The sequence below is a fragment of the Polypterus senegalus genome, chromosome 2 (genome assembly GCF_016835505.1).
Source record: "Polypterus senegalus isolate Bchr_013 chromosome 2, ASM1683550v1, whole genome shotgun sequence".
In the NCBI taxonomy this organism is placed as follows: domain Eukaryota; kingdom Metazoa; phylum Chordata; class Cladistia; order Polypteriformes; family Polypteridae; genus Polypterus; species Polypterus senegalus.
The window spans coordinates 113,531,464-113,544,332 of NC_053155.1; positions in this window are offsets into that span (position 1 = coordinate 113,531,464).

Consider the following 12,869-nt stretch of genomic DNA (forward strand, 5'->3'; position numbering starts at 1 on the left):
CAAAACATAATGTCCTTTTATTTATATTCAACAGTTTTTACACTATAACTTAACTTTTTAATTGATCTGCACATTGCTTAGACAATTAAAATGTTTTCTCAACCTAAAACCCTGAATCCTATTCAGATGTTGCTTCCTGTAGGACAGTGTCTCCCATCATATATTTATAATTGATATTATTTTTGAGCACTTGTACTACTTTGCACTTACTACATTAAACTGTATTTTCCAAGTGTTCTCTCAGTTCTGAAGCTTTTCCAGATCTTTTCTTCTCAGTGCCATTTCTCCAATTTAATATTATCTGCAAATTTCTGAAGTTTACTAACTATACCAGAATCAGTGTCATTTATATAAATCAGAAAAACTGATGACCTTACTCCATACAAAGCATTCTCCTCTTATCTGTACTCTTTGTCTTCAGCCGGTTAACCAACTTGAGGTCCAGTTTTGTACGTTACCTCATGCTGGTTGTTGATCTAGTATTTTATTTTCATACTTTTCTAACTTATTTCTTATTATAGTTTCCATAATTTTGTATGGACTAGAAGTAAGACTTATATGTTTGTAATTAAAAGGATCCATTTTTGTCTCCTTTCTTGAAGATTGGAGTAACATCTGCCTCTCTTAAATAGGCTTAATTTATGTTTAGGTTTATGGATGACGCCTTTCATTTCGTTCAGTGCAATTGTTAAAACCCCATCAGGTCCAGGGGGTTTAGTAGTCTTCAATGCATCGAGTGCTTGAAGTACATCAAAGTCTTGTATTTTAAAATCTAGGAACATAGAGTTTGTTCATTACTTACAAACTCTGACCTTCTTAAGGATATTGTGTCTTATGTATAAAGCAACATTCAGCAATCACTTGGTAGAAATGAACTGTCCGTGATCTGATCTGGTCTTTGTTTTAGCCCTCTTCTGGGTCCCCTGACACAATGTTATGTTAAATTCTGAAGAGATTTTATTTGATGGAACCTCTTCCCATATGTTTATGGCTCTCCTTTGCAAGAAACCAGTACAAGATTTTGAAGCATTCAGGGTTCTTCTCTATTCTTCCACGGGTTCTCCTTGTACACTGCTCTGCAGCCTTTCTAGCAGAGAGAGCAAACCGTGACCAATCCAATATTCTGCGTGTTCTCTTTTGGATGCAACATGTCCTGAGAGACCAGTTATTTTAAGACTTCTTCCCACAGTCAAAGCATATACTTTGGTGCCAGATGACTCTGCCAGATCCTGAGTAAGCACATCAGTGGATTTTCTTCTGTCCCTTGCATAAGTGGCATTTAAGTATAGTTCATCAGATGCAGGCAGCTTTTTAGGTCTTCCACTAAACCATATGTCTTCAGTTTGGTGTGCTATTGCTTACAGACTATAGCCTGTTTAATATAAAACAAGGATTTTTCAGTCAGTGAAACTGTGCACACTCAGCCATTTCCAGATCTCTTTTTATTGTGCCTCAGTATTTGTGTTTATCTTCCAATCTGTTTATTTGTTAAATTGCTCCACTAGCACCCCTAGTTCAAGTAATCGCTACCTCATAATTCTGAATCGGCTGTACCGCTGGTGGAATTTAGTAAATACACAGAGTGGCGAGGTGCCTCGAAATGAAAAACAGTGTGCTCACAAAATATCAGTGAATTTTGGACACACCAGTAAAAACACTTGCTGCTCAGATATTTTAACTAGCTCAAGGGGTATTTCTGAACAATCTAAGGCTTTTGCACAGTATTGCATTGCACTGTACAAAACACATTAGGCCTGAATTAGGCATTTACTAACAATTAATTTTACAAATAGTTCCATTTCGGCTACCACTAAAAATATTGCGGGGAACTAGTAGGAGTCTTTTCACGGGTGGGCATTCCTAGAAGTCCTGACGGACCAAGGCGCCTTTCACCTCGGAAGCGTTCAAGGAGACTGCCAAGTTACTGAAAATAAAGCATTTAAAACCTCGGTGTATCATCCTCAAACCGATGGGCTAGTGGAGATTCAATCAAACTCTCAAGCAAATGCTACGTAAGGTAGTCTCTTTTAGCACCCAATAGTTCAAGTAATCGCTACCTCATAATTCTGAATCGGCTGTACCGCTGGTGGAATTTAGTAAATACACAGAGTGGCCGAGGTGCCTCGAGGAGAGCTTTGGCAATGAAAAACAGTGTTGTTCTAGCTATCTCACAAAATATCAGTGAATTTTGGACTAAGCGTAATGTTATATAGGGTTTTCACCAGTAAAAACACTTGCTGCTCAGATATTTTAACTAGCTCAAGGGGTATTTCTGAACAATCTAAGGCTTTTGCACAGTATTGCATTGCACTGTACAAAACACATTAGGCCTGAATTAGGCATTTACTAACAATTAATTTTACAAATAGTTTATTTGTGGACTGCTTAACATAATTTGTTCAATACTGTAATTACTGAAGTAACCTCACATAATAAAATTAATTGTCTTTAGGGCTGTTTTTATCCTGTTGGTGGGAATACTTCGGAAAGTTCTATGACATTTCTCAGTTCTCTGGGGATTTTATGAGGATATCTGCACCATTAAAATCATTGGCTGGCATAAACATAATTGAGTGTGTGCAATGTGTCTCTTTTCCTGACTGAAAATGGAAAAAAAATCAGAAAACCAAGAAAACAGTGTTAACAAGTCTTGGCCTGAGAGGCTGAAAATTCTGGCTCTACACAATTCTCAAACATCTGACACCCTCAAAGTAACCAAACTGTCTTTACTCTCTGTTCTTTAGTTAGATTGCACTTTTTTTTCCATCTAAGTAATAAATCTTGCTACCCTGATGATGTATCGTTATATTTTCACACTGGCATTCATTGCTGAGAAAAGCTGAGTCAGTGTTGTCCTTCTGTTGTAAAAATGCACAGTTGAGCACAGTGCCTTACACTGCCCCACAAGGCATTTCTCATTGCTGTCTTTGTATTAACCCCAAAATAACCATCAAAGTACTTAATTTGATTTTATTTTTTTGTTTGTTTTTTGAGAAAACAATGTCAAGATTGCCGTACTTTCCTTTTGTTGTAAATCATGTAAACTATTACAAAAAATTCCCATACACAAATAAATGCATATAGCATAACTTTTCATAAGAGTGCATAGTGAACTTACAAACAATGAATAATGCCTGGATTATTTGGATAATAAGATGTGCAAATTAATAGGGCAAAGTAAAGGGCAGAATCTGAGTATTTATTTTTAAAAGTTTTGCATACATTACATTTTAGATAACATATACATTGTTCCATGGAGACATACAGTTATACTTGAAAGTTTGCAAACTCTTTAGAATTTTCTATATTTCTGCATAAATATGACCTAAAACATCATCAGATTTTCACTCAAGTCCTAAAAGTAGATAAAGAGAAACCAGTTAAACAAATGAGACAAAAATATTATACTTGAGCATTTATTTATTAAGGAAAATGATCAAATATTACATATTTGTGAGTGGCAAAAGTATGTGAACCTTTGCTTTCAGTATCTGGTGTGGCCCATCTTTGCAGCAATAACTGCAACTTAAAATTTTCCGGTAACTTTTGATCATTCCTGCACACTGGCTTGGAGGAATCTTACCCCATTCCTCAGAACAGTTTCAACTCTGGGATGTTGGTGGGTTTCCTCACATTAACTGCTCGCTTCAGGTTCTTCCACAACATTTCGATTGGATTAAGGTCAGGACTTTGACTTGGCCATTCCAAAACATTAACTTTATTCTTCGTTAACCATTCTTTGGTAGAACGACTTGTGTGGTTAAGGTCGTTGTCTTGTTGCATGACCCACCTTCTCTTGAGATTCAGTTCATAGACAGATGTCCTGACATTTTCCTTTAGAATTCTCTGATATAATTCAGAATTCATTGTTCCATCCATGAAGGCAAGCCATCCTGGCCCAGATGCAGCAAAACAGTCCCAAACCATGATACTACCACCACCATGTTTCACAGATGGGATAAGGTTCTTATGCTGGAATGCAGTGTTATCCTTTCTCCAAACATAACGCTTTTCATTTAAACCAAAAAGTTCTATTTTGGTCTCATCCGTCCACAAAACATTCTTCCAATAGCCTTCTGGTTTCTCCACGTGATCTTTAGCAAACTGCAGACGAGCAGCAATTTTTTTTTTGGAGAGCAGTGGCTTTCTCCTTGCAACCCTGCCATGCACACCATTGTTGTTCAGTGTTCTCCTGATGGTGGACTCATGAACATGAACATGAGCCAATGTGAGAGAGGCCTTCAGTTGCTTAGAAGTTACCCTGAGGTTGTGACCTCACCGACTATTGCACGCCTTGCTCTTGGAGTGATCTTTGTTGGTCGACTACTCCTGGGGAGGGTAACAATGGTCTTGAATTTTCTCCATTTGTACACAATCTGTCTGACTGTGGATTGGTGGAGTCCAAACTCTTTAGAGATGGTTTTGTAACCTTTTCCAGCCTGATGAGCATCAACAACTCTTTTTCTGAGGTCCTCAGAAATCTCCTTTGTTCATGCCATGATACACTTCCACAAACGTGTGTTGTGAAGAGCAGACTTTGATAGATCCCTGTTCTTTAAATAACACAGCGTGCCCACTTACACCTGATTGTCATCCCATTGATTGAAAACACTTGACTCTAAATTCACCTTCAAGCTCACTGGTAATCCTAAAGGTTCACATACTTTTGCCACTCACAAATATGTAATATTCGATCATTTTCCTCAATAAATAAATGACCAAGTATAATATTTTTGTCTCATTTGTTTAACTGGTTTCTCTTTATCTACTTTTAGGACTTGAGTGAAAATCTGCTGATGTTTTAGATCATATGTATGCAGCAATACAGAAAATTCTCAAGGGTTCACAAACTTTCAAGCACCACTGTAGCCCAAGGCATATGATGAGAACTTCAACACATGGTTTTTGATTTGTTAAGAGGTTTGTGCTCTAAATGTTCCAGGATGCAGGAATGTAATGTGTGCAGTTCTTGTTTCACAAGGCATTTGGGGAGCTGTTATAGTGCTAACTTGCTACAATATCATGTTGTTATTGTTCTATATAGTAGGATATTGTGAGTACTCAATAAAAGATGCTGGCTGAGCAACTAAGAAAACAGCCAGTTCTATAATGCTGTTTTCCCTTGCAGCCAAGCGAAAGCCACAGGTGCTCTAGATGCCCTTAGATTGTAAAGACTACAAAGACAATAAAAAGGTTTAGATTGGCTCCTGGTGAGTTGGAGGTGCAAGGTGACAATATTGCCTGAGTGATTGCAGTCCTGCTTAGGCCAACTCTTGCCCCAGGTATAACTACAGTGCACTCAGAGATGAGAGAAAAGAGACGAGACCTCACCGGTAGAAGTAATGGAGAGAATTTGTGAAATGCTGGGGTCACTGAAAACTTGAGGAAAGAGGTTAATCATACTTGGAAAAAAGATGACTCTGTACAGTTAGTGTTTTTCTTGCCTAAACTGCACTTACAAGAGTCTATATATATATACAGTCTATATATATTACAGTATAGTGACTAAAAAGGTGAGAACATTGCTTGGTTAGATTTTATTTTATAACTACAGGTATATACGAGGGACGCTCAAATAGATTCCACACTTCAATTCTATTTATTAAGAAAAACAAATGACATCACTTTTCTACATAGTCACCTTCCTTTGCAATGAAATTTTCCCAGTGTCGTACCAATGTTTAATGCCCAATCACTACTCCTCCCGCCTTCATCGTTTCCAACGAAAATATAAAAGTGTAAAAACTTTTTGAACGTCCCTCTTATATATCATGATCTGTCAGGATAGGTTCCAATCATTTATCTGGCCAGGAGGCCAGTAGGATAAAACGGCAGATGGAGAAAACCTGGCAGGGCTACCTACTCCCCCGACATACTAGGTAGCAGCCTCCCTGGGCAATACTACCTGTGTGGACACCTGCAAGTCTTACTAGGAACTGGAGTCCCATAGGGCAATCTTGTTGGATTCCATGTGTGCTGGTAGGGAGTGCTGTAGGAATATGCCATCCCTGCTTTGTACAACTTCCATTTGACCCAGGAGTGCTCACAATGGGCTATGCCATAGCACCAGAAGTACTCCCAGGTCTAACATAAAAGCAGTTGGACTTGGGTGGAAGAGGACAAAGCTTGCCTGGAAGGAGTGGAGGAACAGAAGAAGGGATTGAAATTGTTATTATGTTATACTAAGAAGAATTTGTAAATGTAATTACTATTAATAGACATTGTATTTGCACCCAGTATCTGTGAAGTTGTGTTTGGGGTGCTGCAATACCCCCTACTGGTCACTATATACATTTGCCATTTTTGCCCGTCAAACTACACACTCAGTGACCCATAAGGACAAAGTGAAAACATGTTCTCAGAAAGGCAAATTTAATAAATATCAAAAACTGAAATCTGCCATTTATATAAGTATTCAAACTCTTTGCTGTGGTACAGTACAGCACTTTGGTAATGTGCATCCTGTTTGCTTTAATTATCTTTGATATGTGTGTAGAACTTTACAGGAGTCCACCTTTGGCAAACTAAATTAGTTGAACATAGTTTAGAATGGCACACACCTGTGTTTATAAGGTCCCACAATTCACAGTGCATGACTCTTGATGGACCCTCCCGATCAATCTGTGTTGAGTCATAGATCAGAGCAAGGGTATAAAACCATTTCTGGGGCATAATGTCCTCAATAATTGTGAAATGGAAGAAGTGTAAAACAACCAGGACTGTTATTAAAGTTGACCATCCACCCAAACTGAGTAACCAGGCCAGAAAGGCATTGGTCAGGGAGGTGACCAAGAATCCAATCCTCTGCTGATATGGGAGAATGTTTCAGAAGGATGACCATTTCAGCAGCAATCCATTAATCAGGTGTTTAGGTTAGAAGAGCTAACTTCTACTTGCGGTTTGCCAAACAGCATTTAAAGGAATATAAGAGCACGATAAAAACATTGTGATGAGACAAAAATGTAACTGTTTTCCAGAATTCCTTGGACCATGTTTCCTGAAGACCAGACACTGCTCATCATCTGCCATATACCATCCCTACAGTGAAGCATGAGGTGGCAGCATCATGCTGGACAGATGGATGAATTCACTTTAATGTCATTCAAACCATACAACAAGGAATGCACCAGAGCTGAACAAAATTGTGTTTCTCCAGGCTCAATGTACAAACACAAACATAAATCAAGTGAACGTTATACAATAACAGATAGAGATACAATTGAAATCAGACGTTTACATGCACTTAGGGTGAGTTCTGTAAAACTCACTTTATAAACCCTCCACATATTTTACACCAACAAACTGTACATTTGGCATATCATTTAAGATTTTATTAACTTTAAATGGTTTAACTTGAGCCAGATGTTCTTGGTAGCCTTCCACAAGCGTCTTACAATAAATTACTGGAATTTTGTCCCATTCCTCCAGACAGAGCTGGTGCAACTGGGACAGGTTCATAGGCCTCCTTGCTCAAACACACATTTTTTCAGTTCTGACCACAAATTTTCAATCGGATTAAGGTCAGGGCTTTTAGATGGCCACAATAATACCTTGTTATCCTTAAGCCATTTTGCCACAACTCTGGAGGTATGCTTGGGGTCATTGTCCATTTGAAAGACCCATTTGCAGCTGAGCTTTTGAGATGTTGCTGCAGTATATCTACATAATTTTCCTTCCTTGTGATGCCACTAATGTAGAACTTTAACATCTTATTAAAGAAAGAAACATCCTCTAACAGGGCAAATCAGTAATCAGGCAGAAGAAAAGCTGTTTATTGTATCTTTTAATTACTCCTCAGCAAAATGACTTGGAGGGAGCATTCTACAAAAGCAGTCCATTACAGCATGATCAGAATGATCAGAGAAACAACGAATAGAGGTTCACTTTATAAACTATTTAGATACATTGTCAACCAATGCAAACATTTACTCTGGTTGGTTCGTTGGTTTACACCCAAACAACTTATCTCTATTTCTATATATATATATATATATATATATATATATATATATATATATATATATATATATATATATATATATATAAAATCCAACATCTGTCTGTATGTATGTCTGTCCGCTTTTCAGGAGAGAGCTACTTAACAGATATAGATCAGGTTTTTTTTCTTTAATTTGCTTGAACATTCTGGTCGATTTTGTGACCTCACTCATCGCGCTAAGTGTCAAATCTGAGAAAGACGCAGTGGGCCTCAGGGCGGGGCCCTCCTCACTCATGTGCCAGCCTCAGGGCATATCTTACATCCAGTTAGCTAGCGAACGAAAGAACTACTTAATGGATTTAGATTTTTTTTTTTTTCTAGAACAGTATGGCTGATTTTGCGAGTTCTCTCATCGTGCTTAAAATCATAGTTCGCTTGCAGGAGCTAATCTGAGACAGAGGCTGCAAGCCGAGGGGGGTGAGAAGTCGGTCTTCCTCTGTGTTTTGGAGTGTACCTTGCCTCTGCTTAGCTAGCAATACAGTACCTTTTTGTTTATTGGTTTTTAAAGTTTGTTCTGTTTCACTACTATACAGGCGGAGAGACGGCTAGTATATACACATATATATACACACATATATATATATATATATATATATATATATATATATAATCAAACGTCTTCTGTATGTCTGTCCACTTTTCATGAGAAAACTATGTAACGGATTTAGATCAGGTTTTTTTTTATTATTTTTGTGACTTCTCTCATAGTCCTCTTGCAGGAGCAATATATTTGCGCTAATCTGAGACAGAGGCTGCAGGTCGAGGGGAGGGGGAAGTGTGACGTCAGGAGTGGGGAACCGGGCGGGGCCCTCTTCACTCACGCGTCAACCCAAAAGATAATCCTTACAGTGCGTAAAGCATTTTTTTAAGTTTATGTCCAAGTGTAGTGACTCTTCAGGCAAAGGCAACTGTCATTGAATAGGTTCCTTGTTAAAGATGCAAAAAAAGAAAAAGATTCCAGTAAGCCAAAAGATAGCAGTGATTCTGTTAGAGTGAAAGTCGTCCTACACAATAAGTCTCCTCCTCTCGTTTCTCTCGTCTCCCTCACACCACCCACAATTCTTTTCAAAGGTAAAGTGCAGGTTAATTTGTTTTACGTATTTTTACTTTATATTTTGTATTAATCGTTTCTATATAAATATTTATAAAATCTGGTACTTTAAAGGACATCAGCTGATCTCTTAGTCATCTTTTAGTACATTTTGTTGTTCACTTCACCTTTCCTGATATGCCTCCAAAGGTTTCTGACCTTTATGCTATTTATTTACAACTAGCAAAATACCCGCGCCTCGCAGTGGAGAAGTAGTGTATTAAAGAAGTAATGAAAAAGAAAAGGAAACATTTTGAAAATAACGTAACATGATTGTCAATGTAATTGTTTTGTCACTGTTATGAATGTTGCTGTCATATATATATATATATATATATATATTGTAAGATATGGCCGCCATGTACCCCGGCCAATACCCCAAGCCGCCAGGTGGAGCCCTCCTTGCAGCATGGAGGTCCCCAGAAGACCAGCAGGGCATTATGGACCATGTAGTTTTGTGCACCGCCCTGCTGGATGCCATGGGGGCCACGAGAGGGAGCTGCAGGGAGGACCGAAGAATTCTTCATGCCCTATGACCCGGAAGTTCGTCATAGGAAGAGCGACGGGCTTCCGGGGTGAGAAACATTATTTACCCTGACCCGGAAGGAATAAGGACTTGTGGACTGTTGGGAAGGAACACCTCCGGGTCAGGGAATATAAAAGGACTGTGGGGGCTCCCAGACGATGAGCTGAGTTGGGAGGCAGGGTGGCTAAGCGTCTGGGAGTGGAGGATTTGTTATTGTTCATTGTTTATTGGAGTATTTGGGAGTAGAGGGTGCTTTGTGCACTTTATTATAAAATAAATATAATTATTGGACTTTTACCTAGTGTCTGACGTGGTGTCTGAGGGTGCAAGGGTGCGAGAAGCATCTTATTCTGTTACAATATATATATATACAGTGGTGTGAAAAACTATTTGCCCCCTTCCTGATTTCTTATTCTTTTGCATGTTTGTCACACAAAATGTTTCTGATCATCAAACACATTTAACCATTAGTCAAATATAACACAAGTAAACACAGTTTTTAAATGATGGTTTTTTTTATTTAGGGAGAAAAAAAAATCCAAACCTACATGGCACTGTGTGAAAAAGTAATTGCTCCCTGAACCTAATAACTGGTTGGGCCACCCTTAGCAGCAATAACTGCAATCAAGCGTTTGCGATAACTTGCAATGAGTCTTTACAGCTCTGGAGGAATTTTGGCCCACTCATCTTTGCAGAATTGTTGTAATTCAGCTTTATTTGAGGGTTTTCTAGCATGAACCGCCTTTTTAAGGTCATGCCATAGCATCTCAATTGGATTCAGGTTAGGACTTTGACTAGGTCACTCCAAAGTCTTCATGTTGTTTTTCTTCAGCCATTCAGAGGTGGATTTGCTGGTGTGTTTTGGGTCATTGTCCTGTTGCAGAACCCAAGATCACTTCAGCTTGAGTTGACGAACAGATGGCTGGACATTCTCCTTCAGGATTTTTTGGTAGACAGTAGAATTCATGGTTCCATCTATCACAGCAAGCCTTCCAGGTCCTGAAGCAGCAAAACAACCCCAGACCATCACACTACCACCACCATATTTTACTCTTGGTATGATGTTCTTTTTCTGAAATGCTGTGTTCCTTTTACGCCAGATGTAACGGGACATTTGCCTTCCAAAAGTTCAACTTTTGTCTCATCAGTCCACAAGGTATTTTCCCAAAAGTCTTGGCAATCATTGAGATGTTTCTTAGCAAAATTGAGACAAGCCCTAATGTTCTTTTTGCTTAACAGTGGTTTGCGTCTTGGAAATCTGCCATGCAGGCCGTTTTTGCCCAGTCTCTTTCTTATGGTGGAGTCGTGAACACTGACCTTAATTGAGGCAAGTGAGGCCTGCAGTTCTTTAGACGTTGTCCTGGGGTCTTTTGTGACCTCTCGGATGAGTCGCCTCTGCGCTCTTGGGGTAATTTTGGTCGGCCGGCCACTCCTGGGAAGGTTCACCACTGTTCCATGTTTTTGCCATTTGTGGATAATGGCTCTCACTGTGGTTCGCTGGAGTCCCAAAGCTTTAGAAATGGCTTTAAAACCTTTACCAGACTGATAGATCTCAATTACTTCTGTTCTCATTTGTTCCTGAATTTCTTTGGATCTTGGCATAATGTCTAGCTTTTGAGGTGCTTTTGGTCTACTTTTCTGTGTCAGGCAGCTCCTATTTAAGTGATTTCTTGATTGAAACAGGTGTGGCAGTAATCAGGCTTGGGGGTGGCTACGGAAATTGAACTCAGGTGTGATACACCACAGTTAGGTTATTTTTGAACAAGGGGGCAATTACTTTTTCACACAGGGACATGTAGATTTGGATTTTTTTTTCTCCCTAAATAATAAAAGCCATCATTTAAAAACTGCATTTTGTATTTACTTGTGTTATATTTGACTAATGGTTAAATGTGTTTGATGATCAGAAACATTTTGTGTGACAAACATGCAAAAGAATAAGAAATCAGGAAGGGGCAAATAGTTTTTCACACCACTGTATGTATGTATGTGTGTGTATATATATATATATATATATATATATATATATATATATATATATATAGTATATATACACACACACCTATCTACATTATATATAACACACACACATACATATATATATTGTGAAGGATGGCCGGCCATTTATCCCGGCCAATACCCCCAAGCCGCCAGGTGGAGCCCTCCTTGCAGCGTGGAGGTCCCCAGAAGACCAGCAGGGCATCATGGACATTGGAGTTTTTATGCAAAGCCCTGCTGGATGCCGTGGGGGCCACAGGAGGGAGCTGTAGGGAGGACCGAGGGGTTCTTCGTGCCCTGTGACCTGGAGGTTCATCACAGGAAGAGCGACGGACTTCCGGGTTGAAGAAAAGGACTATTTACCCTGACCCGGAAGGAATAAGGACTTGTGGACTGTTGGGCAGAAACACTTCCGGGTCAGGAGATATAAAAGGACTGTGGGAGCTCCCAGACGGCGAGCTGAGCTGGGTGGAAGGGTGGCAACGCGTCTGGGAGCTGGAGGATTGGTTTATTGGTTATTATTGTAATTATATGAGTATTGTGGAGAAGAGTGTGCTTTGTGCACTGTGGGAGAAAAATAAAGTCAACATTTGGACTTTTACCTGGTGTCTGGAGTTGTGGACAGGGGTTCAAGGGAGCGAGAGCGCCCCCTATCGTTCACAATATATAATTTGTGCGTGTGTGTATGTATGTGTGTGTATATATATATATATATATATATATATATATATATATATATATATATATACACTCACCTAAAGGAATATTAGGAACACCTGTTCAATTTCTCATTAATGCAATTATCTAATCAACCAATCACATGGCAGTTGCTTCAATGCATTTAGGGGTGTGGTCCTGGTCAAGACAATCTCCTGAACTCCAAACTGAATGTCAGAATGGGAAAGAAAGGTGATTTTAGCAATTTTGAGCGTGGCATGGTTGTTGGTGTCAGACAGGCCGGTCTGAGTATTTCACAATCTGCTCAATTACTGGGATTTTCACGCACAACCATTTCTAGGGTTTACAAAGAATGGTGTGAAAAGGGAAAAACATCCAGTATGCGGCAGTCCTGTGGGCGAAAATGCCTTGTTGATGCTAAAGGTCAGAGGAGAATGGGCCGACTGATTCAAGCTGATAGAAGAGCAACTTGGACTGAAATAACCACTCGTTACAACCGAGGTATGCATCAAAGCATTTGTGAAGCCACAACACGCACAACCTTGAGGCGGATGGGCTACAACAGCAGAAGACCCCAC